The sequence below is a fragment of the Pantherophis guttatus genome, chromosome 3 (assembly GCF_059756535.1).
Source record: "Pantherophis guttatus breed Tessera chromosome 3, ASM5975653v1, whole genome shotgun sequence".
Lineage (NCBI taxonomy): Eukaryota > Metazoa > Chordata > Lepidosauria > Squamata > Colubridae > Pantherophis > Pantherophis guttatus.
Window position 1 is genome coordinate 134,447,301 of NC_142065.1, and position 25,258 is coordinate 134,472,558.

The 25,258-nt window shown below is 36.8% G+C and overlaps 1 protein-coding gene across 3 annotated transcripts in view; it reads right to left on the minus strand.

Annotated features, from left to right (window-relative positions):
- CDH12 (cadherin 12) overlaps positions 1-25,258 on the minus strand; it is a 769,924-nt gene that overhangs the window by 526,406 nt on the left and 218,260 nt on the right. For all 3 annotated transcript variants that reach the window (XM_034411922.3, XM_034411918.3, XM_034411919.3), the window contains exon 2: positions 14,635-14,721. The gene's annotated coding sequence lies outside the window, so the exon portion shown is untranslated. The remainder of the gene's footprint in view (positions 1-14,634; positions 14,722-25,258) is intronic.

Genomic DNA, 25,258 nt, shown 5'->3' on the forward strand with positions numbered 1-25,258 from the left:
TATGGAAAAAACATCTCATTAAACAGAATCACTGTCCAATGTTAGGGCATGTCAATTTTTCAATTTTCAATTTCCAAACTTAAAAGTTGTGACATGCCTTGGGAATTGTAAATATATTTTGGTTACTTTAATATAATTTAGATATGGTTGATAAGTACATAAATATCATAACTTTTTAACATTTTATTTGTGCCCATATATATAGACAAGATATTGCAATTGAGTTTGGACTGGACAAATATGCCATGCTCACCATCAAATAGGGAAAAATAGTAAAAATTGAAGGAATCAAGATGCCCTAATAAAATAACATCAATATCAACAATCTGGATGAAGATAATCACTACAAATACCTGGGTATCCTTCCAGCTGACAACATCAAGCCCACTGAAATTAAGGAAAATATTAGAAATGAATACATCAAGAGAGTAAAGAAGATCTTAAAGTCCAAGCTGAGAGGAGGAAATACCATCAAGGCAATCAACACCTGGGCAATTCCAGTCATTAGATACACAGCTGGAATAGTGGTCAGGACTCAAACAGAATTATATGCCATGGATAGGAAAAATGATGAAGAAGAAGATGAATCATGCCCTTCATCCTCGCAGTGACATTAACAGATTCTACCCACCAACGAAAATAGGTGGGCATGGAAAGTTGCAAGTACATCAGATAGCTAAAGAAGAAAAAAGGCACTGCAAGAATATCTGAAAGATAGTGAAAAAGATGCACTGAAGTACGTAAGTATATCAGGAAGGCTTACTGACTACTGGAGAGACCAAACTGGGTGACAAGAAATGAAGAACAGAATGGAAGAACAGAATGGCATGGGAAAAAAAGCACTACATAGCCAAAATGGCTATGGGAAAACAAAGCACTACATAGCCAGTATATTAAAAAGAAATTGCAGAGAAGGCAGGTAATGGCAAGACTTGGCAATGGCTAAGAGAAGGAAAGCCGAAGAAAGAGCTAATTCTGACTGCATAAGACCAAGTCTTAAGAAAAAATGCACACAAAGCCAGAATTGAAAAGTCAGCAACAAATAGCACATGCCGTCTCTGCAAAGAAGCTGAAGAAACAGTAGACCATCTGATTAGCTGCTGCCAGAAAATCACCAGACTAACTACAAGCAATGGCATGACAAAGTAGCAACTATAGTGCACTGAAAAATCTGCAAGAAATAACACTTGCCTGCCATCAAGAACTGGTGGGATCATAAAATAGAGAGTCATAGAAAATGAAGAACTAAATTGCTCTGGGACTTTATAATTCAAACAGGCAGGTGTCTGCCACTTAAACACCTCAGACTAAACAACTGTCAATAAGAAAGACAAAGAAGTTTGGACAATGGATGTGGCAGTACAATACAAAGACCTGCAAATAGAAATAGAATGACTATGACAGAAGCAAGCAAAGGTAGTCCCAATAGTAATAGGCACTTTGGGTGCAATCCCAAAACAGCTGGAGCACCACTTGAATATATTGGCATTGACAAATTCACCATCAGTGAGTTGCAAAAGGCAGCTGTACTTAGAACAACTTAAATCCTGTGATGATATCTGTATTCTTGGAAACAACTTGATAGGTAGGCAAAAATGCCAAATCCACGCTGAACATCTGTCTGACTGTACAATGAACCAATAACAACAACAACAACAACAGAGTGGTTAGGATTTCCCTTGTAGTCTATTGGCTAGAGTTCTGTCCCTAGTAATACAATTGGTGATCTAGTGGTAAGAATTTCCCTGGTGGTCTAGTAATTAGTTTTTTGGTCCTGGTGGTCTAGTGGTTAGGATTTGATCCCTGGTGGTATACTGGTTAGAATTTCCCTGGTAGTATAATGGTTAGGATTCAGTCCCTGTTGGTCTAGTAGTTGGGATTTGGTCCATGGTGGTACAGTTGTTAGGATTCAGTCCTTGGTGGTCTATTAGTAAGGATTAGGTCAGGGGTGAAATGCTCCCGGTTCAGACCGGATCACCCGATCCGGTAGAGATGGCGGCGGGTAGTTCGGAGAACCGGTAGCAAAAATACCTGCCTCCCCCAATGTCCAGCTGAGCCACGCGATCATCAGAGGCTTTTTAAAATTATTTGAAAAGCATTGTTTCTACAACCTCTTTGGCAGAAAAATGCTTTTAAAGGTTAAAAAAAAAAGCCTCTGATCGTGCGGCTCAGCTGGGATCGTCAGAGGCTTTTAAAAACATGTTTTTACAACCTGTTCGGCCAAGGAGGTTGTAGAAAAAATGGTTTTAAAAGTTAAAAAAAAAAGTTGGCCAGGCCCACTCAGTCACATTCCCCCCCCCAAGCCACACCCACAGAACTGGTAGTAACAAATTTTACATTTCACAACTGGATTAGGTCCCTGGGGGGGGTCTAGTGCTTAGGATTTGTTCCCTGGTACTCCAGTGGTTAGGATACATTCCCTGGTGATACAGTTGTTAGGATTCACCACTCCCTAGTGGTCTAATGGTTAGGATTCAGTCCTTGATGGTGCAGTGGTTAAGATTCACATTCCCTAGTGGTCTAATGGTTAGGATTCAGTCCTTGGTGGTCCAGTGGTTAGGATTCACCACTCCCTAGTGGTATAATGATTAGGATACATTCCCTGGTGATACAGTTGTTAGGATTCACCACTCCCTAGTGGTCTAATGGTTAGGATTCAGTCCTTGGTGGTCCAGTGGTTAAGATTCAATCCCTCATGCTCCAATGGTTAGGATTCAGCACCCTAGTGGTGATCCAGTGGTTAGGATTCAGCACTCTTATCACTCTGTCCTAGGTTCGATTCCCAGTTAGGGAATCTATTTTCCCCCAGGGAGGCACTACCCTGATGTGATTGTGGGTCTTGTCTGCTCTGAGGAAGATGAGAGCTATGCCAGAATTTCTAGCATAGAATTTACAATAACAGAGTTGGAAGGGACCTTGGAAGTCTTCTAGTCCAACCCCTTGCTTAGGCAGGAAACCCTATACCATTTCAGACAAACGGTTATCCAATCTCTTCTTAAAAACTTCCAGTGTTGCAGCATTTACAATTTAAGGAGGCAAATCGTTCCACTGAATAATTGTTCTAACTGTCATACAGACAGAGCTCATCAGAGGCACCAGACAAAGAGTAAAAGATATGGTGAGATGTAAATTACACAAATCCATACTGGCTCAGTTTTCATCTAGGTTAACAAGAACCATGCTAAATGCTGAAGTTCCTGGACATCTGGTGAAAACTGGGCTACAAGACTGAGGACTGTTAGCTGAGGAATCAGGGCCAGCAGCTGCAGAACTACTGGAAGGAAAAGTGTTTCCTCGTCCCAACTATACAGTGATTAAAAACAAAGAAATAATGTTCTGTTATTACAGATCAAGTCCAACAACAAGAGGATATTTGAAATGAATGTACCAGTTTTGGAAAGAACAATATCCAGTATCAGAAATAATAGAACAGGGGTTAGTAGGTCAACATAGATTTATAAAACAAAATAAAGTATTCACAGAAATCAAAACCTTGCCAGACTATAGAGTCAAACCAGGTAGAGTTGGCAATAGAGGAATCTAACAAATATTGTTTTTCATTTGGAAATGAGGCACCTTCTCCTTTGGCTTAGAAAGAACAAAGCCATCTATCTAAAGAAGTAGAAGAATTGAAACAAAGAACAACTGAGCATCTAGAACAGCACAAAAACATTAGAATAAGGCTGCCTGCAATGAAGCTTGTTCCAAAGAAACAGCTAGTACTAAAAAATGGAAATACTGCAATATGAAGTATAAGCACCGTCACTGCAAGAAACAAACCAACTAATGTACAGCACAGCTGCAATTATAACTGAATACATGGGATGCAAAATAAACAAAAAAGGAAAAAAGCCAAACAATGCGACACCAAAATAGAAGATCAGACTGGAAAATAAGAACAGGAAGTTGAGATCAGAAGCAAGCAATTTCCAGGCCCCATGGAAATAATATCAAGAGTTTGGATGGAGAAGATTGCTACAAATAACTTAGTCAAGCTGACCACACAAGTCTGGATAGTGGACATTAACAGTACCTGGAGACAGAAGAATAGAAGAGTATAAACTTGGCTAAATGTCTATGGAAATTTTCAATCATCCAAGTCCTGGTTGTCCCAAAACTGCTTTTTCCAAAAGGCAACTGGACTTTCTTGGTTTTTTCTTTGAAAATGTTTTGCTTCTCATCCAAGTAGCTTCTTCAGTTCAGAAGAAGCTACTTGGATGAGAAGCAAAACATTTTCAAAGAAAAAAAAAGAATAAGAAAGTCTTTTGGAAAAAGCACCATTGAGACAAGAGAATAAACTGGAGAAATTAACAAAATACAAAGACTTACAAATAGAAATAAAATGACTATGACAAAAGAAAGCAAACACCTGTAGCAATAATAATAGGGTACTTTGGATGAAATCCCCAAAGAATTGTAACACCATTTAAACACTATTGGCCTTAACAAAATCACCTCAGTCAATTACAGTTCTACCTGGAATAGTTTACATCCTTCAGTGATAGCTTTAATTTTATTAAACATCAATATCTGCCTATCCTAGGTTCTTGGAAGGGACTCAATAGTTGGACAACAATGCTAAATCCAGTTTAAACATCTGTCTGACTATTTGGCCAAACAAAATAATAATAAACTTAAGATATATTGTCTTCCTGAAAAAAAAAATATCCAGTTTTCCCCTCTAATTTGGAAGAAAAAATACTCAGATTAGAACCATTCTATTTTTTTTTAAAAAAAGTATTATTGTTGTATTTAAGGTTAGTAGCTTTGTTTCGATAATTTATTTGTGGTAACACTACCCTTTTCCAACATGAATTGGTGATATTTCTTTCCCTTTGGTAAAGTCAAGTGGACAAATGATACTCAAAATCTCTGAGAAACAGTTTTCATGTAGTACAACACATTTTATACTCCATTTCTTTTACCAAGGGTACTTAATCTTTCTTCATTTCTGTTAGATGTCTACAGTTTGCTTTTCTTGTATTTCCCCAGCAAACAAGATAAGGGAGTGTTATACAGCCAAAAAAAGTGGCATTTTCACAAATTATAGTAGTTTACACAGTTAAATCTACTTTGAAATGATGAAGATCATTGCTTATCTGACTTTCCCCACTGTTTGCCTGTTCTAATGCACTCGTCTACTCTTCATTTATTGAGGCTGCTTTTTCTTTACTATATTACTTTGATTTCTAAAGATCCTTGAGTGTTCACTACTGCAATGAAGTAGTGCAACATTGTGCTGCTGCAATACAAGTTTCATGCCTTCCCCATGTGACAACATGTGCAAACCCCCAACGAATGAAACTTTCAGTGCCCCACTTTGATCATTTTGACAAAAGCAGAAAGCTTCAGTAAACATTCATGGATAAACAAAAATATTGGTTTACTATTACTTTGCACTATTTATATATTAGCTTTCATTGTGAAGGTCTCTAGCTGATGGATACCCAATCTGTGGCTTTGGTGTAGTGTCAGGCTGGACAAAACCCATTTCTAGACAGGACATAGAAGAAGAAGAATCTAATTGTCATTGTGGAATTGTTCACTTTTGTTGTCTCTGAACACTATGTTTTCTTGGGTGAAGTCTGATATAATTGGCCTTTCCCAGAAAGAACCCTCTCAACACTATCATCACTTGATTTTATTATATTGGTAGCTTGTAGGCAATAAGTTAATTAGCAAAGGCAGCAGAACTGACTGGCATAGAACAAAAGTCAGTCATAGCTTCTCTCCTCCATTGTTAAGAGCAGAAAATGTTTGGACTGCTGCCTGTCAGTGCAAGCTTGGCAGACATTGACTTATTGTAATGTAAAGAGACTCAACCTACCCTAGTCATGTGCAGTATGTAAAATAATAGGTAGGTCATAAAATCTGACCAAGAGTGCATATTGTTAAACTGATAAGTTCGGAGTACAATTAAAATAGTTGATCTCCCACTAAAGTTATGGCTTGGAGCTGATCACATTAATTAATACTCAAAGTAATATTAATCTAGGCACCTAAAAAAAGAGTTTTTTAATAAGGTGACAAAACCCATCAGCTGGCTACTCATGTTAATATCAATAAACCTATCTTATAACTCAAGTCCTATCCACTCAGTGTTCTCCGTGCATAGAATTTAAATTAAAAGTTTATAGATTATCTATAAGAATCCCAGGGGCAATAGGAAAGGTGTCCATTTTCTGAAACATTTTGGAATCATCTGATTAAATTGTGACTTTGAAGCAGGCCATGATATAATAATTTAATCAAAGTTTCATTGAGTCAACCTTTCAAAGCTTCAAAGTTAGGGATATTATATGTGGTTATTTGGTTTTAACAGAGTGGGCCATTCAGTTATGTAGTGTCCACATTCACTGTTAGAATGATTTATCATTCAGTTGTTTAATTAGTGATCTCTAACAAATGATGTCCTGAAACAATTCACTTAGGATAATTTCTTGTTCTTTAAAGTTACTTGTAGACCTCAATTCAAACCGGTTTTCGGAAAAGCAGATGTTTTTTCTTTTAAAACTTCCCTTATAATGCAGAAACAATTGGAAGTATTTTCATCCCACTCTGTCAGAGGAAGTTTTTTTTAATGTAATTATTGATCGTTAACTCCCATATTTAAGCACAAACAGTATGATCCATCAGCAAGAGTACCAATTAGTGTTAGCTTTGATTATAGTCTTTCAGTAACAATTTCAGCCATTAGGAACTGAGCTGAAACTTCCATTTCATTTCACATACACAATGACACCAAATAATGATCAGATGGGTTTGTTGACCTTTATATAGTACAAGAGTAGAAGACAGTGAAATATTATTAGCTGGAATTTGTTTCACAAGACATATGGTGATTTGCATAAACTCATATTTGCTTTACTAAGTGTTTACTTAAGCAGTATAATATTTCATTGTTCTGTTTTCTCTCAATAAGCAGTATGATACTCAGAAAGAAATTTGTATTGGAAACAAAAATGTCTACCATCATGTTAAACAAAACATGCAGTCCCAACTGTTTCACATATTTTGAAAAGAACTAAAGATGACAAACCTTCTTATACCACATGTGTGCTTTCATGCAATGTCATAAATAATTCCTGGATATAAAAATCGACTAGTCCAAATATACTCCTAGCTGCAAGAAATCAAACCTCTGCACAAACTCTTCTACTAATTATTGAACTCATCATGAATGCACAAAGAAGTGCTTGCATTTATTCTCCTAACACTAGAACAGAAATTATTTTTCAATTCAAAGGCCAACTGTTAATCTCTGAAAGTTCTTGGAGTCCACATTCAAGATGTTACTAAAATCCATGTGAGTGTGCTCCAAAGGTACAATTCTAATTTTGCATAAATATTTTATGTAGTTTTATGTAATTACATAAACACTCACCATTCAGACACCATTTTCAAAGCATTAATAAAAAGCCAAGTTTGACTTCTGGGGGCTGCTCCAAATGGTATGGATACAACCTCTCAGATATGTTTTGCCTTTGCCTTTTTCTGGGATTTTTTTCCCCCCAACTGTTCAATCTATGCAACATGAACACCACCCTAAAATAAAATGTGTTTGCAACCCATTTGCATATGTATGTATTCAGTGAGCAAATATTTACCATGAAATGAGGATCGAGCTTTGGGTTTATATTTGTTTTCATCCTTAGCACAAACTGTAAGGATCTAGATTACAGATAAATGGGCTCTGGATTTTAAGCCCTGCACACCATCCTGGATTTGGAGACTTCATCTTTAGTTCTGGATTAGTTACAGATCCTAGACAGATCTGATACACAATTCGGGGATCTCCCTTAGATTCATTGCTTCTACATGAACAGCAGATAGCCAGGAGAAGCTTTGTAAATTCTATCTTGTGTGCCAATTACACCCATTCTTGGATTGGAGCAGTGGTGGGTTGCTACCAGTTCGCCCCTGTTCGGGTGAACTGGCAGCAGCTGCAGTGGGAGGATCCGCCCACCTGCCCGGACATCATCAAATACGCTCTGCACATGCGCAGAAGCAGCACACGCATGAGCAAACTGGTAGCAAAGGTAAGTGAAACCCACCACTGGATTGGAGGCTCTGTTCATAGTTACTTATTCCTTGGTCACTTCCTGATTATACTACTGAATTGTGCTGTACATGAACTATCCTTGAATATTTCTGCCAGTTCCTCCTAGGCTGCGCTATACTTCACTAAGCCACTGAGCCACTGTTTACCATCTTGCTTCATTAGAATAGGCCTTTTCAGGAGGGAAAGACAATGTGGGTTATTGTCTGGATGCCATTGGAACTTATCAGATGGATGCATATTTTTCATCCAAAGTATCAAAACTTGTTTAAAATAGAATGGTAAGTTAATTCAGTAGTTGAAGTATCCCAACACATACCCAAACAGGGGTGAAATCCAGCAGGTTCTGACAGATTCTGGAGAACCGGTAGCAGAAATTTTGAGTAGTTCGGAGAATTGGCAAATACCACCTCTGGCTAGCCTCAGAGTGGGGTGGGAATGGAGATTTTACTGTATCCTTCCCCTGGAGTGGGGAGGGAATGAAGACTTTGTAGTATCCTTCCCCTGGAGTGGGGTGGGAATGGAGATTTTGCAGTATTCTTCCCCTGCCATGCCCACCAAGCCACGCCCACCAAGCCACACCACGCCCACTAAGCCACGCCCACAGAACCGGTAGTAAAAAAAATTGGATTTCAACACTGATACCCAACTGCTGGCTCCAAATAATAATGGAGTTTCCCCCCACCCCACCCCCAACCATACTCCCCAACAATCATTTAGTAGAAAGCAAAACAGTGTGCAGGAGGATGGGAAATATTCAAATAAAACTTCTGATGATTAAAAATAAGTGCTGCTACAGAAATCTGAGCAACATAGTAATATTTGTCAAGTTTTGGACTGGATTTCTAGCTCTCCAAGTTGAGGACTTAATTTCACCAGTCGCTTTTGAAAGACTGAATTTGACAAAAGACTGAATTTGAATTTGATAGTGTCTGTGTTGCCGAATTCACTAAGAATGATATGCATTCGATTTATTCTTGCCCTGAGCATGTATAGTCCAGCCTGAAGTCCATGTCAAAGAATGCATTCTTTGTCAGCCAAAGCTGTTCACATGAGTACTCCATTTAATACAAGATGAGTGGAGATAAAAATAAAAGAGGCAATACCAGGGTGGCTGTGATCCAAACAGAGCTAATTAGGAACACAGTTGTGGGTATAAGAAAGGAGGGGGTGGGACAGATGGCGCTGCTTTTAAAAAAAAAAAAAACGAACACTTCTCTGACATCAGCTATGACAGCCAAAAGCTAAACCACAAAGGGAGCATATATTGCAAGACAGAAATGTCCCCAACAAACTGAATCATCACTGATTCTGTCTGTTTAGCTTTAGTTCTAACTTTCCATTTTTATTTTTCAGCTGGGCAGCCTGCCTTCAGCTGTGCGTGTACTTGCAACTTATGGCTGACCTAAATAATGTTACACCTCTGAATCCTAATTGTGCACGGCTTCTTGTGTTGTTTAAAGAGAAACGCCAGTGTCACACTTAGAATGATGCAAATAAAGGGAAGAAGAATTGTTACACAAATTCCTTTGCTCTCTTTGCTTTAATGAAACTTACACCAGGTCCTCATTAGTGAATAAGTAATGTCCCCTCCTCAATATACTTTACAGGTTCCTGGCCCAGGATAACTGCTTCTAACACTGGGTAATAGTAAGAAGGGCAATATAAACCAAGGAATTTAACACTCTATTTGACTGCCAAATTTAACAGGCTTGGCAAAGCAGATGGACAATCAGTTCCAGTGCTGTCTTCTGCTATTCAAAGCTTATGGGGAAAAAAAATAGATAACTGCTTTGATGGGACAGATAATGCATATAGGCCCACTGTAAAGGAAGATCACTGTAAAAAAAACCAAATGAATAAAAACTACAACAAATTTTGGTCAAAGGTTCATGGATCAAATAAAGTTATGAGTAAACCAATGGCTACAGATCAAGACATATCCCAATGACTATGTAAATCAGGGGTGTCAAACTCATGGCGTCACGGTGTCATGTGATGTATCATGATTTCCCCCCCTTGCTAATCCGAGGTGGACGTGGCAAAGTATGTGACACATCTGAGCTGTGGGCCGCGTATTTGACACCCCTGATGTAAATAGTGATACAAGGGAAGTTTAAAGCAAAGTACCTATTAAAATACAAAGTTGGTATTGAAAGAGACATATTCCTTACACCTGGAACTTAAATAGAGGTTTCAGTCAGTGCTGGAAAATAACAGATGCTAATCAGCTGCTTCCCAATTTAGATTTTCTTGTTGCAGCTAAGCAGTCCTCCACCTTCCTGATTTTTCACATGAGGAAGTACCATTCCTGGATGTAGATGAGATTCTTGTACAAAATCTGAAATGGTGTGCCCTGAATCTTGAATGCTAATGCCACTTCCCCTCAATTGTTTGGGTTGGAACTTTCTGTGCCTGACTCCAGTTGCCTTGTCTTAGGCCTCCTTCTAATGGAGGACACCTTTCTAGCCAGGAAAGTGATAATTGCACTTGAAGCTACAATTTACTCAGTGTAAAAACAAACAAACAACAAATGGGATAATTAAGCATAAATAAATGATTCTGCTTTCTTGTGATATACTACAACAAATTAAACATTAAACAAATTATTCAGTCTGGGACATTCTTTGTATGTGGTATGGGAAGCATTGTTCTATGTGCTTGTTGGCATCCCCTATTTTCTCCTTTTAATAGCATATTTAAGCATATCACATGACTGGGAGATGCCCAACACTTTTGGAGACACAATAGTTGTGCAATATTTTGGACACACGGTAAAGAACCCATATCAATAGAGCTTTTTATTTACTTTCTGACTAGAAGTGTCATAACAGCAATAATTTGGGTTATCATGAGTAAGTCATACAATTGCAGATGCAATTTGTCATTAGCCAATCCAAGCATGTCAGTGACTTTATTGAATATTAAATGAATACTTTCCCCAAAAGGTGTTTGGGTTTGTTTGTTTTTTTACTTTCCTCAATGGCATCATCACAGCTAACTGATTTTTTTTTTCCTGTGTGTGTTTAAAAAAAAAAAGGCAAAACAAAATATAGAAAAAGCTTGGCACTTTTTTTTTATCCCCAAACAAAGATTACATGCACAGCAATTACATGCACTGGCTTTACAGTATTGCTTTGCAGGATTAAGAAGATAAATGTTCATTGCTTTTAATCCTCCCCATGATTCATGAGACTCTGGGTAGCTTGTCCCCACCTCCTGAGAGTATCTACAGAACATGTGGTTGTTCTATCTGTGGCTTAAATTATAGATAAATCTGTGAAGTAAATAGCAGATTGTTGTCCTCTGACAGAGAAGCTTCCTTATGTCTCCTGCAGTGGTCCCCTGATTACCACAAAGAATGTTACTTCTTTGCTTGGTTATTAAGATCTTGAGGGAGAGGGATTCTATCAGAGTAGGTAGTGTTATGAGGCCCTGGATGATCACTTGTCATGCTAACTTGAAAGCAACATAGCTATAACAGCAGCTGCATGAACTCATGAGAGAAACAGCTGAAAGCTTTGGCTTCTATTGTTGCACAACATATTCGGAGTTCTTGCTTACTGAGGGGGGTAATTACAAGTTAAGCAAGATGTGCCTAATGTAAAGAAAGCATGACATATCAAACTGGTAATCACACCATTTGGATTAGCCTTCCATTTTGCTTCCTGTTGTAATTACATCAGGTAAAGGCAAAATTTAAAAGATGCATTACGGCTTGTTTTAAGAAAAAAAAAAAAAAACAGTAATCAGCCTAGGATGCAAGAATAGAGCTTGAAGAGAGTCGCATATAGGTATGTTCCTCTCCCTCACTTGGGTACTTTAGGCCAATAATTGTGCAGAACAACAGATCTATCCTGAGCCTTTTTTCCCCAGCTTTCCATAGCTTCTAAAAAAATCTGAAATATATTATATTTATATCAGGTAGTCAACAAATCAAGGCTAATGAAAGTCCAATCCATTTTACAAGTATAAATACCCACTGAACAAAAGAAATATGGCAATTCCTTTCTTTAGGTTCATTCCTCTAAAGATCTAACCTTAATATATATTTTTTTTAATTTGATTTATATGCCGCCCTTCTCCGGAGACTCAGGGCGGTTTACAATGTGCTAAGCAATAGCCTTCATCCTTTTGTATATTTATACAAAGTCAGTTTATGATTTCATATCTTATGTTGATGTGTCAGAGAGGAATTTGGGAGCACTCTTAGGACAACCACACAAGGGTGGGGAACACCAATAATGAAATTGTCAAAAAAAAAAAAGTTACCAAAAGAGTAAAAATATTACATAATAAAAAGATGGCCATAAATACAAATATTCACAAAGAAGTGTACTTGTAACCTTTTAATGTGAATACTAACCAACAGCTATTTAGTTGGGTGGAAAAAATGATTGACACAAGTAGAAGGTTAAGTTAACCCAATGATATGTGAGTCTTCAGTTATTTAGATATAGGGTACAACATCATTCAGGAAAATGCATTCAGCTGGTGGTGTTCCTTCTGATAATGAATTATCTAGGTATCAAAAATGTAGTGAAAATGCTACATGCCTAGAAAAACCAACCCATGGAAACTCAAAGGAAGATGGATTTCTCTCATCTTCACAAAATGCCAGACCCAGCTGCCATGGTTGAAACTGGAACTTTCTACAGTATAGACTGCAGAGGTATCAAACTAGCGGCCCACAGGCCGGATGCATTACATGCAGGCCACGCCCACCCCAGCTCCATGAGTGGGAAAAACATTGTGAAATGTCACATGATGATAATGTGACATGGTGAGTTTGACACCGGTGATATAGAGAAATATATAGATCCAGATGAAAAGCCTTTGAATTTTATTTTTATAATTATATTTACATTTACTTGAAACATACACTGAAAATATAGTACCCTCTTATTGTAAGCAATGGTAAAGGAGAATAATTAGCATAGCTACTTTGCTCATTCTATGTATATCTTTATGTTTAATCCTACCTCCAACAGCTACAAGTCCTTAAATTCTACTACATATTATTGGATATCAATTAAGGTGCAAATAAACCCATCTATAAAAACTTCTATCATTTTTAAGGCTTTTTCCTGAAAAATGAATTGTAAAAAAGGGGGTTGATGTATAGCATGGCTAGTAGAGGGGGGTTAAGGGGGGGTTACCTTCCAACACTTAGGATTCCTATGGAAGCGGTTTATATCATTGTTATTGCTTTTCTATACTTTGATCTAATGTTGTTACAGTTTAGACCAATATTTAGGTTCAATATAAACAGTCATTTAGTTCAGAAAGACATCTGCATAAGGGAATGCTTTAAAAGGATGCAGGTTTTATACTGAATGGCATCTTTTCAGTGAGGAAGTTATCACTTGTACCAATAATGCTCATGCAACCAATTTGATCTCTAACCTTTTGAATGATGCAGAAAGAAGAAAAATGTCAATGCATATTGGGGAAATAATATACACATTGCCAGCTGATAAAATCTGCCATTTGCAAGTAGCAAAGAACCTGTGATCTTCTGAAAGCCATTTCTATCCATTCAACACTCAAAGCTATTCTTTAAGCAGGTGCTTCTTTCTTGGCATTTCCCCTTTTCAATTATTATAGAATATTGGGGAAATATATTTTAAAATCACTTAAATAGAAAAGCAGTATTCAAAACACCTCAATCTAGAGGGTCCTTTTTCCCAAAGACTGTTCACATTTCTATTTTCAGGGTATACTGCTTCCAGGTAGTGGTGCGGTAGCCTAGAGGTGGAGTTCTCACCTCACAATCAGGAGGCAGTGAATTCGATCCTAGGTAGAGGCAAATATTTCTTTATCTGGGCATATTGAGATTATATCTGCTGAATATAACTCTGCATTGGCGCCAGGAAGGGCATCCGGCCAGTTAACACTCAGCTCCATTCAGTTGCCCAGACTCCACCCCAGAAGGGATTATGGGGTCATTAAAAGACAATGATAATTGCTTCCAGGTCCCCTGCCATGTGGCAAACTTTTTTTAAAAACCAAAAGATACTTCAAAGAGTTTATAGCACATGTAATAAACACCATTCTCCAGACTCCATCTGTTTACTGAATACATCCTGGCCAAAAGGTCATGCTGTAGGTTCCTTTCTTTCTTGAGAAAAGAAAATGGGGTCCTGGAAGTTGATCTTAATGGTTGTAAGTCTCCTCAGACTGAAAAAGCCTGCTCAACCAGGTTAGGATGGCCTCAAAGCAACAAAAGCAATACTGTTCTTCAGGGCCTTTGGAGTACAGAGAATAATGTAAGGGTAAAAGCTTTTTATTGGGACTGTTTGGGTTGACCAACATGTATGTGGCCTATGTTATTATGTATGGTTTTTTTTAAAAAAAATAATAATTTATGCATGAAAAATTATCTGATTTTTTGAGTAGGTGAAAAATATATAGATCTGTGTGAGAAATATATAGATCTGTGTGAATAAGTAAGTGTATAGTGCAGATCTTTCAATATGTAGGGAGGGTGGGGGTGGGGATTTTAAATTCCAGTATCGAACAAGTTTGGGAAGATCTAAATAAGTTTTTAACTTCAGTCCTTATTTGTTTTCTACCTGCAAAGATGAATCCACATCCTCCAAGATCTCAGTAGGGTAGCTTTAGCTTGTCATGTCTTGAAGCAACGAAGTCAAAACGATGGTCTGCCAAAATAGAAGGGGGGGGAATAAAAAGGACTTACTGAAAACAGTAATATAGAGAAATAAAAGTTACAAACATTAATTACTTTACAGTACAAGAACTTTGGAACCATGTCACAATTACTCTAAGTAAGGTTATGGTGAACTTCAGAGATGTTTCACCTCATGATTAAAAAGTTTAATTTATTCTCCCCCCCCCCCCCCCCAAGATTCTACTTCCCGGGTAGTTTCATTTGATCCAGGTAGTCCTCCTTTCTCTGCTCATGTGGCTCAAATGCTACATTTTAAAAGAATAAATTGTAGATGTATATGTAAATCACCTACCCACTCTAAGTAAGATTTTGCTAGTCTTTATGCGGGGCATTCTTTGCACTTCTTTCAATATTGCTGCTTGAAAAAGCCCTTACTTAAAATTCAGTAATAAATTCCTTCTTTGTTAATTGCTTTAAGAGGCAAAACTGTATACCGGAGGTCTTCAAACTTGGCAGCTTTAAGACTTGTGGACTTCAACTCCCAGAATTCTCCAGCCAGTTAAGCTAAACTAAGCTGGCTGGAGAATTCCGGGAGTTGAAGTCCACAAGTCTTAAAGCTGCCAAGTTTGAAGACCTCTGCTATACAATCACAATTTCATTTTTCTTTGATTCTGGAATCGTTGGATACTTTTTAGTACCCATGAAAAGAATAAGGTTTCTTTGGAACTTAATAGGGCAGAAGCAGAAAATTAGAGTATTGGCCTGGACTACTCTAGCAATTTCCAAAAAAAAAAACTATGAGATGTTTTTAGCCTGCAGATATAATCTCCAGCAGTTTCCATTGTTTTATTTCAATTGTCTTTTATCCTGACAGGGAAGGGAAATAAACATGCAGTGAATCTTTTTTTTTTCAAAATTGCCTCATAATGATTTGGAATCATTATTCGATGTGCGTAGAAAAATTCTGTAATGTCTTCCTAGTAACACTTAGGAAGCTTAAGGGTTTTCTTTGGTCTCCATTTCAAAGTGCACCAATCTGTTCTGCAATTTTCAGCTTAATGCACACTTTAGAAAGCAGCAGCAATCCTTCGAGTTGTTTACATTTTTCTGTGCAGTTCTTTCTTCTCCCCAGATTTCATGGTTTAATATAAAAATATGTTTAGAAAATCATAGAACACTTTAAGAGACATTTGATTTAAGATAGATAGATATATAGTAGAGAGAGAGACAGACACAGACAGACAGACAGACATTATTTTATTTTATTATTTGTATCCCACCTTTATTATTTTTTTTACAAATAACTCAGTTGGCAAACATATCCAACACACCTTCCTCTTCCTATTTTCCTAGAACAACCACCCTGAAAGGTGGGTTGGTCTGAGAGAGACTAATTCTCTCAGTCATAGATATTTAGAAAGAGAATTAGACAGACAGAGACAGACAGAAATCTTTGGCTAGATGCAAATGTTTTGAAGTTGAAGAAGTTTTATTGTCATGACTTCCTACATAGTAATTGGGGAATCTAAATAGATGCATATCTTCCAGAATTACCCAGGAAACATGACTGATGATTAAACAGTTTGATCTTAATTGGGATATATTCTGATGTACAATACAGTTGATCTATCTGCAACCATAAAAGTGACAATAGCAGAAAAGTTTTCTTCGTTTTGAGTTTTTGAGGCAAAGGAGTGGGTTGTTAGAGAGGTTTTTAAAATGATCAATTAGTGATTATATGTACCCAGAGTAAGTTGGCAAGTAAATTTAATAATAAATGAATGAATGAATGAAAATTTATCTATGACTTCTGCTTGCATATATTTCACAATCATAAATATGGGGAAAGTGCAAGAGAGATATCAATTCTGAGATCACAGTTATCTAAAAAGTACACAATGATTTTTTTTTTAATTCCTGTATGAAATCCAGAAAAAGCTAGAAAAGCTAGAGCATGAATCCAATCAATGAAAAGAGTAAAATAAATACTCTTACTGGGGTGGTATGAGGAAGCAAAGAGTCAGTTTGATCTAGTGGTTAAGGCACCAGGCTAGAAACTGGGCATCAGGTACAATCAATCAAAATAATTTTGTGAATAAACCAAAGCAGTTTCTTTATTGTTGATAATCTATTTATAAGAATCTCACCAGAGCAGTGGTGGGTTGCTATCAGTTCGCCCCAGATCGGGCAAACAGGTAGATGCGACGGGAGGCTCTGCCCACCCGCCCGGACGCCTCTGCGCATGGACAGAAGCTTCTGCACATGTGCAGAAACACCACGTGCACGCGTAAGCACCCGCATGCCTGCAAGTGAACTGGTAGCGACCAAAATTGAAACCCATTACTGCACCAGATTGATTGCATTCCCATCTGAATCGGCAGATAAAGGCTTCACTAATCCAGCCTATGCTGTTTCCTGCCCCAGAGTAACTCCATATTGTCATGCCTCTTTTCTCCATGCTCTTTTAGCTAGTGATTTCCCCAAACTGGGAGATCATAGATGTTAGTTCCACTTCAGCAGGCACGAAAGACATCTGGATCACTTTGTGCCAATCACTCTCTCAGCCCAACTCCTCTTGAAGGGTTCTTGTGATGGGAAAAATAGGAGAAGGAAGGAGTATTAGATATGTTCATTCACCTCGAGTTATTTATAAAAATAATAAAGTTGGATTAAAATAAATAAATAAAAGAAATGAATAAATAGATAAATTTTCTCTTTTAGTGGCATGTTAAAAAAATATCCTAATTCAATTTAAATCTGATGTTAGATACAGTGAATATGATAATTACTCGTACATTAAATAGTTTCCACCTTTTGTAATACTGAAAAATGCATAATTCAGTGGAAACATTTGGAGGAGTTCTGGTATAACCCAGAAGGCTTTGGGGTGAGACATTATTCATCCCTGGGGCACCAGATCATGGACTCTGTTTATTGTGCTTCCATGAATCACATAAATGCCTCCATCCAAATGAGTTGGTTACAGGGATATAAAATAAATCTGTTAAGTATTTCTGCGGAAGCAGATTTGTGTGACCTGCTGAAGCAAAGATGGCCATATTGAACAGAATCCTGTAGCATCCATCTTTCTCTGAAAGAGAAAAAAACTGCACAAAAAGGTATTTGAAAAAATGCCTATGGGAAAAAAGAGCATGTTTTAAAGTTGCATATGCAATATCTTTACATGGAGCTGCCCTTTTATCAGAAGTGGATAGTGCAATATAAATTTAAATCATGGAAATTCATATTAAGAAAATAAACATAGGCAATAGACATATTTAAAAAGGATCTTGGAGGTAACTTAAAAATGCATAGGAGTTGTATAATTTGTGAATAAAAAGGTCTGTATGCCAAGGAAAATGGGAATATGACAAATTTATGTTAAATGTGTGCATACACAGTACATGCACAGTCACAGGACCAGAAAATTATCTTATAAGGGCAAGATTGGAGAGAGATTCTGATTCATAAAATCCTAGTCACAATTTTGGGTGTTGAATTAGTTCCTTTAAACTAACCTGATATACAATTTTCCTTTTACTCCTGAAAGAGGCAAAATTGTTCCTTCCTTTCCTTTCCTTTCCTTTCCTTTCCTTTCCTTTCCTTTCCTTTCCTTTCCTTTCCTTTCCTTTCCTTTCCTTTCTCCTTCCCTCCCTGTAATGTTAAAATTCCGTTGTGATTTTCACTATCTAGCCTGGAGCCATGGAGACTTGCTGATTTTTACTTGGCAGTGTCCCTTGCTTTGTATTGACTTCCGAGAAATAGAAGTGATTTGCTATGCCTTATAAGAAGAGTGTTTGCATAACTGCAAAACAAATCAATTCATTAATTGCTTTGTCTTGATTTTGTTTTCAGTCAGTTAGTTTACTTAGTTAATTTGCTTAGTTGCAGAGAAGATTAAAGTTTACACAAAACCTGACTTTGCCAAAGAAGAAACTATTTTAAAGTGCCCTGAATCAATGCATAACTCAGGAATATGCAAAGAAAAGAATGCGAAAGAAAGCTTATTGAGTAAAATTATAATACACACTCAGATACAATCAATTTATGATTAATTATATTCCATTCAACTGATTTATTTATGATTGCTGCCAAAAATGGGGGTCATGATTCATGTGACAAGCCTCTCTTTCTGGATAATATTTATTGTAAATGAAGAGTTCTTTTTTTTTTTTTTTGTAATAATTTCATTAACAGCTTTATGTAGAACAATAAGAAATAATGCAAACTAAAAAAAGAAAAAAGGCAAGAAAACACACACACACACACACACACACACACACACTACATATCCAGAAAACAACTCCCCGCCCCTCATCACCATGTCAAGCAGGGGTGAAATTCAGCCGGTTCCTACCAGATCGCGCAATACGGTAGGGCTGACTGCACAAAGCCCCGCCCATCCCCACAGACATCATGACGTCCCTGTTTTGCATTGATTTTCAGCCTCTGCACACGCACATTTGTGGTAGGGAAGGTAAGTGAATTTCCCCCTTGATGTCAAGTATAAACAATTTCAAAATCTCTTCACCTCCTTTTAGTTAACAAGCTCTTCATGCCCTCTTCATCATATATTCATCCTAGGCAAATCAAATCAAAGTAACATCTTCTCCAGTCCAATTACCAGCAAAAAGTCCAAACCAAGCTCTAAAATATTAGCATTTATTAACCTATAGCAAAGTCAATATTCCACATCTCAACTCTTAATTATAAGCAAATTCCCATTTAAATGCATAACATAGTTCCAATATCCTAATGTAAATCAAATAGAAGAAAACCAAGGTTTAATGTGAAAAAAAGAGACTGTGACAACTGAAATTGGTTCTGATATTTCCACGTGATCTAGGACTAAAGAAATGAGCAATGTTATAACAGCAGAAGAAGGGGTAGAAGATAAGAATTATCTGGGCCATTTTGATTCTGAAAGAACATCTACTCCCATATATGAACCTGCCAAAACTTTCAGATCCTTGAACAAGATCGTATTCTCTATAAGACCATGGAGATGAATATTTGGAGAGTCTTCAGAATAATTAGTCCTGGGCTGCTGCCTTTCATCCTTTAGGAAATCATGTTATTCAAGTGGTTTAAATCTGAAATCTGTTTTAAATATTGAGTATTTTGTGTATTAATTATTATTATATTTTATGTTTTTGCATATTTTACAGGCAGTATTTGGAACCCAAAAGCTACATGAAGCCCTAATCCTAGGATCATTTGGTAATCACTATTTTGGTGCTACAATTTCCGGTTGATTTGAGGCTTTGGGAAACATTTTTTTTAGGAATGGTAGTTATCTATTCCTTCTCCCATTCCCACTCTTAAACCATGAATTATTCCAATATAGGCTGGACTTTTGTTGGGGAGAGAACAGCCAATCTAGTCAATTGACACTGGATTGCTTCCAAAAGATTGGGGGCTGAATTATGGCCTTGGAAGGCTTAACAGTTGCCTTGAATACTTTACTTTTTAATATTTTACTTCTGTGTTTTGACTACTTTTTAAAATTATTTGCAACCTTGAGAACTATTTTGAAGGGAAACATGCAATGAAATAATAAATGTAGGCAAACTCTGTGTATTGAAATATTCATATATAAATTAGGAGCAGCACTCAGGTTAAGTTGCATGCAAATATTTAAGGTATTTTCACTGCAATGTACTGACATAAGTTTTCTTATATACTCCTTGCCCTTAATGCAAAAGGCCATGTCTGCCTGCATATTAAGGAGAAAATTTCTTTGCTTGTATGGTATTTCCATGTTCTGTCCACAATTTTAAATGTGAAATCAGAAGAAATCTGAGAAGTTAAGAAAATGTTATGGATGCTCAGGAAAGAAATGTCTCTAATTTGAAAACAGTCCACACACAAAGACTTTTGTTACTGTAAGGACTTTCTAATAGGCTGGGGCCCCTCCTGAATTATGTGGTGATTTTGATAGAATGAGCACTTGAGATACTCAACTTTTGTGGATTCTGTTATGCACTAATTTAATCTAAAACTCTTAAATCAATTTGCTGATTCCATTTAATTATGCACTAGAGATTGTACAGTTCTCAAGTGGAAAAATCCCCCCCCCAAAAAAATTTTTTTAAAGACAAGTATTTTAAAACACACACACACACACACACACACATGTATGGATATTTTTTATGGAACGGATTTAGATTACTGTGGATATTGAATTGAAAATTTTATTTAAAACCATATTATTAGGATGAAAACACTCCTCTACAGAATTGAACTGCCTGCACTTCAAATTTAGCTAGAAAATTGGCTGGAGAAGTGATGGCAGGGAGCAAACTCGGAGATCATTAAAAAGTACAAAAGCAAGGTCACCTTAGATGCAAATCTAATTAGAGCTCTGATTGCCTAGCAACCAGATGGAGTCTAAGAAGTTGGTTCTTTTTTTGTGTTAAGTTTACAATGAGAGTTCCAGGTTGAATTGTTCATTCAGGTTTTATTGTGAAGCAGGTAAAGTTTGCTAAGTTCTATACTTAATGGATACAGCCAACTAATTTAGAGAGTCTGCTAACATTTTGTTTCACGAGATGTTTGTTAGTGCCAAGCTGATTCTATTAATGATAGTAATCAATGAATAATAAAAAGATGGCAATTCACATGTAATCAATCCATAGTACAGTGCTTTATTAATATAAATTTTGTATTCGTGCATCTAATGATCCCAAGTACGATTCACTTATTAGAAATAGCCATTTATTTTTCATTTTGCCTATCCTATCCAAAACACTATTAGGAAGTGCAGTGGAATAAATGGCTGTATTTTTAAAAGCCTACTGCCAACAGTGCTTTAATGACCAATTTCATTTGCAATGATGGAAAAGGAGTAAACTGCTCAGTCTGGGAATGAATGAGCCCATTTCAGCTTGAAACATCTAAGCAATGGGGGAGGGGGGCAGGGAGCCAGACTCCGAGCTTCTGCAAATTATCTTACCAAATACTGGTACTTGTCTTTTTAAAAACAACAGTTGGCATTTGAACTGACAATTCACTACATAATCACCAACACCAACTATATTAGCTTTAAATATTCAGTCATTTTTTTTACAATTTCACCCAAAGTATTAATCAATCAAACAGGTTATTGCATGGGTAAGAAATATAGCTACAGTACTGTTATTTCCAAATTGTAGTTTCTTGGCTACTTTTGTGGGCTTTTTTTTTTAAAGCCAGATCTTTATTGGGTGATCAAACAAAAGAGCAAATAAACAAAAAATTAATTTGTTCTTAGCTTGTTTCATTTTAAGCAGAGGTGTCTGCAGTCACTGGCTTCAAAATGTTAAGTATTAATTGGATACACAAAGCCCATTACTTTTTATGTGTATAAGGTAAAGGTTTCCCTCACACATAAGTGCTAGTCATTCCTGACTCTAGGGGGCGGTGCTCATCTCCATTTCAAAGCCGAAGAGCCAGCACTGTCTGAAGACGTCTCCGTGGTCATGTGGCTGGCATGACTAAATGGCAAAGGCACACAGAACACTGTTACCTTCCCACAAAAGCTGATCCCTATTTTTCTACTTGCATTTTTTATATTCTTTTGAACTGTTAGGTTGCCAGAAGGTGGGACAAGTAACGGGAGGTCACCCTGTTACGCGGTACTAGGGATTTGAACCGCTGAACTGCCGACCTTTCAATTGACAAGCTCAGCGTCTTAGCCACTGAGCCACTGAGTCCCTTTTATATGTGTATGAAATGCATCAAATAAAGGGGGTGGATATCACTCCTTTTCACTCTCCATTTTGAAGACAATATCATTACCGCAGATACCCCTGCCTTTAAGAACTACTATTGTTATAGTTTGGTTTTAGAATATTATTAGGATGAATTAATTAAAAAAAAGGGCAAGAACCCAGTGAAAATAATTGTAAAAATCTATAATAGCTAAAAGGAAAAATAAATTTATGCCCTTATAACTCCATATAATCATTGAATGTTTGCAACTGTAATAGTAGGTTTATTATATCAATGGGTGTTGTGTATAACCTAATTTGATTTTCTAACTCTCAACTCAAAGTAATAATTCAATGTTTGTAACTATAAAATTATATCTGTTATATTATTTCAACATGTATTATATATATATATGCGCTCAATTTATTGATACCTAACGAAATGATCAAAGTGTGTATAGTCAAGGCTATGGTTTTCCCAGTTGCAATGTATGGATGTGAAAGTTGGACCATAAGAAAGGCTGAGCGCCAAAGAATTGAGGCCTTTGAACTATGGTGCTGGAGAAGACTCCTGCGAGTCCCTTGGCCTACAAGGCGATCAAACCGGTCAGTCCTAGAGGAGAGCAACCCTGACAGCTCTTTAGAAGGCCAGATCCTGAAGATGAAACTCAAATATTTTGGCCACCTAATGAGAAAGAAGGATTCACTGGAGAAGAGTCTAATGCTGGGAAAGATTGAGGGCAAAAGAAGAATGGGACAACAGAGAACGAGGTGGCTGGATGGAGTCACTGAAGCAGTAGGTGTGAACTTAAATGGATTCCAGAGGATGGTAGGGAGGAACATTGTCCATGGGGTTGCGATGGGTCGGACACGACTTCGCAACTAACAACAAATGAAATAATCAGATATTTGAGGTTAGATTATGTTAATTGTATTGTATTTACAAGTGTTACATATGCAAGCCAGAGAAGAAATTTACATGTAGATCTTGTTGATATGCATTTTGGACTAATCCTGAGATTTTTGGAGTTTGGTACAATAAAATATTTTTCCCTGTAGGCAAAATAAAGCCATAATGATGATTATTGCAGCAACGACAATATCACAATATGGAATGATAAACCTGTAGTCAATTTTGTCTCATTGGAATTTTGAATAACGCTGCATATCTAGGCTACAAAAATGTGGACAATCAGTAGATGCTTAGAACCTTGTTTTTCTTTACTGGTCATTTGAATGTCTCCAGTCCAGTTTAGAGTGATTAATGCTAGTTAACACTTCCCTGGAAAAAAAAAAAAAGCTTGCATAGCCCCAGTTTCCTTGACCCAGAAGCCACATTTGAAACTTTAAAAGTAAAAGCTCCTGAATTTCTTGTGATTTCACTGGAGGAGAGGATCACTTGGAAAGAAGACCTATCATTTGCAAGCCTTATGCACTGAAGCCAGTGTGGTTGGTTTATTGTGCAATATCCTGAAGTTTGTATAAGGTCCTTAAAACAGCACTTTAAATAAGTGCATAATTATTTCACAGTCTACTTAGTTCTGATCAGATATAATTATTACATCACACTGCCTTTGAAAGCAAGTTTGTGCAGGCATTTTGTGCACCACCAGTCCATACCGTTCTTTCCTTCTGTAACGTCTTATATATTCATCATGTTATTTCCATCCACGAAATTGTTTCCCTTGTGGTACAGAATAGGAGGGATCAGCTGCTGCTCTACTATCCATTTTTATTTGATAGATAAAAAGGTTAAACCTGGAATAACCTGGAAAGATCATGGTGGTTTTTCTGACCACCGAACAAATTATTCACAGGTTGTTTCCATATCTCTGAAAGGTTCTGTAATCTTTTGATAGATATAGATAGATAACACTGATAATGTACATTTTCCATCATGGCACAGATTTCAAATAATATTCAGAAAGGTTTTGGATATTTTGCATGAGCAGACCTCTTTGTTATCTTAATTCATTGAATCAGTCTATCTTTTTTCAGACTTCTAAATCAGCCTGGGGGGGGGGGAATGATGATGCTTGAAAGAAACTATTTATTAACATTTATATAGGTCTTAAAGCAGCACCACTGGCTTTTTTCCAGCCATGCCTTTGTCTCCTATTAGTTTCTCAATATATAGGAGGAAGATCTCATAGAAGCTTCCAACAAAGAGTCAGCAGCACATCACTATACTGTATGTATAATTTTGCATTTGAATATGTCAACATATCAAAAGAAAAAGTATTAATTGCATGCTTTGCCAGCTTCTAGAGATTCTAATGAAGGTTATTTACCATTGAAAAGAGAAAACATAATATTAGTTTTGCTTTTTCATTTGACATGATAAAAATAGTATCAGAATTTGAGATCATAGACTGCTATTATACAATGTTATTCATAAGAAAATGATTGTAACTGAACAGTAGTATATATTGAGCCAAAATAATATTTCATTTTGGATTATATTTGTTTTAATATTTAAACTAGGAAAGATATTATGAAAGGCCTTCATTTACATATTTTCCCTCTCATTACATGGATGTCTACCATATTGAACAAGATTTACGCAGTGGAGAAGATTTTAGACATGGAGTAAGAGGAGAGAAAACTGAAGTGAAGATCTGTAGAACAAGAACTCTATAACCTAACAATGGATGTAATCCAATGGATTTCTTAGCAAAATATCTAGGTTTTTAACACTTCAGAATAATAATTTTAAAAAATGTGTGAAGCCATGTTATTTCTTTCAAATTCCAACATGTGAGTAATCTACAACACACGCCATTTAAACTTTTCCAGAGGGGTTGTTTTTCAGTAATGGAAAAAGCCAACATCCAAAGGGGTCAGTGAGGCACACAGAGAAAGTTGATGTCATTTTGT